The following is a 3,589-nucleotide window of genomic DNA, read 5'->3' on the forward strand; positions in this document are numbered from 1 at the left end:
GACCAGGGTCCCGTTTCGTATCACAGCGCGGAATGCAACTGACACCTCAGAGGAGGGGGCTTAATACTCGGGGCTAGGGTCAGAGTTAGGGTTTAATAATGACACTCAATGATTATTAGGAATACAGAACTACACAGTTCTTGCAATTATACCTTTAGACACGATGTAGTGGTCATCTAGTTTAAAAACAGGTACAAGAAATAACTGATGAAACTACCTCAGCTGGAGGCCATTCTTCCAGGAACAGGAGTGAAGGATGCCAGGTTATACGGTCAGAGGTAATAATAGTAATAATAATAATAATAATAGTTTAAACTCACGTTTAATAAAGAAGTGAGCACAGCTATACATCAGAGAGACAGCTGGGAGATATGCAAATTTAACAAGTTTGCTTACTGTCACAAAATCCATAGGTTCAGATTTCTGTACGTACTCTGTTCCATTTAGCTCAGTATACACTCTTATCTCAGGGGAGACGTTAGGAGGACAGAGATGTTACTACTCCTTGTGGGGTATTTTTATTACGCTCTTGACCCGCAATATATCCAGATGACTAATATAGCACCCAAGAAATTGACAGACTTATGTATTTAAAGTTTGCAGAAGATGGACCACCTTACCCTGTCTGGGATGAGTGTGGTACTCCATTGTAATTACTTAGGAGTTATATAGGTTTTTCGTCCCATTGGAATACATGGGACGCCTCAATTAAATCCAATCATTAATCTGGTGAGACAGCTCTTATCCCTTTTACAAATAATAGTTTTCAAAAGATCCGGACTAACTTTTCAGAATGAATAGGTGTCATGTACTGAATGAATTCACAACTTCATATTTGTCCAACTCTATGATCTCATTCCTTGTTTTCCTCCGAGCCCCTCCTTTATCTGAAAAGTTAAGTGAACCAAAGTTCCCAGGATCTTGGTTTATAATATAATATAAAAACACTACTGTTTATATGTGCATGCAAAACACTATTTTTATATGTGTTATATATGAGAGATGTTCTTAATATGTGACATCATCTTCTAATTCATTATATTTTGCTAAATTAAAGGCATGTGTTTCTTTTAACCTCATATTGTTTCATCATTTTGTTAATGAGTCAGTTTTAATTCCATATACCATTGTCTAACAGAGGATTTGACAAAAGATTGTCTCGTGCAGTATTTAAGTCAATTAGTTTCACTAAGTTTAAGTGGTAATAGTTTTCATTAGAATTATTTATCCCTTAAAAGATGCACTAACCAGGCTCTGACCTGTATCTGACTTCTAAATATGCTATTCCAAGCAGTTTTCCAGAGTCTCTCGTTTTTTCAAGGCCAAAGTCTGTGCAAACACTTTTTTAGATCTATGACCTATCAATGTCTGTTAAGCCATCGTTTTTGCATATTATTTCAAGATATATTCTTATCTGTGCTAAACCACTAATTCCATAAACCCTAAATTCCAAATCTACAAGACTTGCAGCTTTGCTAGCGTAGAATGCAATAAGACCCCCTCCTTTCTCTACAGCCTGTTCATCGGGATAAGGAGAGAGGCCCCTTTTAGCAATAGAGCAGTTTCAAAGAACCACATTATAAGGACTCCATCTACCATCATTAGACAATAGTATAGTGGATTAACAACAAGGTACATTATAGTATATTATTACAAACTTAACACAAAAACATAACACTACACCCTTAAAATTCTATAATTCAATGGACATCATAATGTCTAGAGGTCTTGTTGTTCAATAGAAGGAGAAATAAACTGTACCACTTTCCCTTTTAATTAAATCAAATACTGCTTCCAGCTTTTAATCTTCTTATTAATACAGTAAAGTCATGAACAAGCAATAATACTTGTCAGTTTAAATAATATGTTTTCTTATTATAGCAAATACTTAAAACATACTATTAATCTTATGAAATCAAATAATTAGTTTTAGTTTCAAATACCATGCTGTCTAAAAAAAGGTTTTAATCATTTATTTTATTAATTTACAATACCTTTGTGTCTAATTACTAGTCTTTGACCATTATAAACTATAAACAGTGTAAATTATCACTGAACCTTTTTAACTATGAATGTGGCATTTCAAGATAAACTTAATTAATTTACTTCAGTTTAACAGTTGCTGCTAGAATTTATAATATCACTTTATTTCTTTGGTGAATCCCTCTAAGATTTAAATCCAAATACAGGCCAGTATAACTGCATTCAACTCTTATATTTTTTATAATGACTGAACTAGGCTTGACCCTGTTCTTTGTTCATACAAAATCCAGCTGAGACAGGTTTTTTCTTAAGACCTTGGCTGTTCAGTTTTAATGTTCATTTATTTGTGGTAAAGAATCTCTTTCTTATCTTGTTTGTAGGTGTGATTAACGTTCACTTTTAGCCGGAATGGTGCTTTTTTATTCCCAGATTACTAAGTACTTAATTAAAAACATGTGTAGACTGACCTATTTCATGGAGCAAGAGAGCCACCTACTGGCGGTACACGGATACTCCCTCTTTATCCTTCCTTCAAAAAACCTCTAACACTTCATTTTTATGTCAAAGTACATTCCATATGTGAAATCGCCTAGGACATGTCCAGCATATCCATACGTTCCCAGCAGGATTCAGCTTCTGTACCAGGTTTCGCTCTAGTTGTTTCCACAAGAAGTCCCTTGATCCAATGTTTCTCCAGCACAGGTGTGGATTTCCATGGTCTGACTTCATTCCTATAAGATACTTGGACACGTTTAGCTGTACATATTACTTCGATATATTTCCTTTTGTTCACACCGGGTCATTTTGCAAGGTATGCGCTCCATCCAGAATTCTAAAGGAGGTCAAAACTCACTGTGATTCATATTTTTGGGCACTCAATTACTGTTCTTTTCCACATCATCAGTAGCAAACTTAACATAAATGAATCTGAATCAGTTGATGAACCGTGCACTGTAGCTTACTGAGATCCTCCATGCAAAGGAGTCCAATGTTTTACTACATGGAATAACTAGTTCACCGTCACCTGTGACATTACTATACCAGAATCTGAATCATTAATGTAGATTAGGAATAGCAAAGGTCCTAATACTGATCCCTGTGGTACACCACTGGTTACCTCGCTCCATTTTGAGGGTGCTCCTCTAATCAAATTAGGGTTTGGGTTTGGTTTTGGGCTTGGGTTAGGATTGGGGTTCCGGTTCAGCTTCAATGTTTCGGGTTCTACCAGGGGAGTTATTCCAAGGCAGGTACAGTACTATTCCCAACGACAAAAAAAGACCAAAAATGTGGAACGCTTCACGAATTTGCGTGTCATCCTTGCGCAGGGGCCATGCTAATCTTCTCTGTATCGTTCCAATTTTAGTATATGTGCTGCCGTAGCGAACACACGGTGCTTACCTGATACGCGCCTCTATGTACAGCGAGTGGCTAAAGAGCGATTGGTCTTGTGGTGTGTCAAGCATAGTCCAATTGTGTCCAATTGCTCTGCGTATATGCATGGTTGTCCACAATCAACACGCAGAGGGTTACAAACTCTGAGGATATCACGTTTGCAGAAAGCGGCTGAATAAAGAAGTCTGCACATCTGCACCTTCAAACCGGCTGG

General features: G+C 36.9%; 1 non-coding gene across 1 annotated transcript; it reads right to left on the bottom strand.

Annotated features, from left to right (window-relative positions):
- Positions 1-3,263: 3,263 nt before the first annotated feature.
- On the bottom strand, positions 3,264-3,370 carry LOC131736166 (U6 spliceosomal RNA). The gene has a single exon (XR_009327969.1). It is a non-coding gene; the product is annotated as a U6 spliceosomal RNA (small nuclear RNA).
- Positions 3,371-3,589: the final 219 nt, after the last annotated feature.

The sequence above is a fragment of the Acipenser ruthenus genome, unplaced genomic scaffold (assembly GCF_902713425.1).
Source record: "Acipenser ruthenus unplaced genomic scaffold, fAciRut3.2 maternal haplotype, whole genome shotgun sequence".
Classification (NCBI taxonomy): domain Eukaryota; kingdom Metazoa; phylum Chordata; class Actinopteri; order Acipenseriformes; family Acipenseridae; genus Acipenser; species Acipenser ruthenus.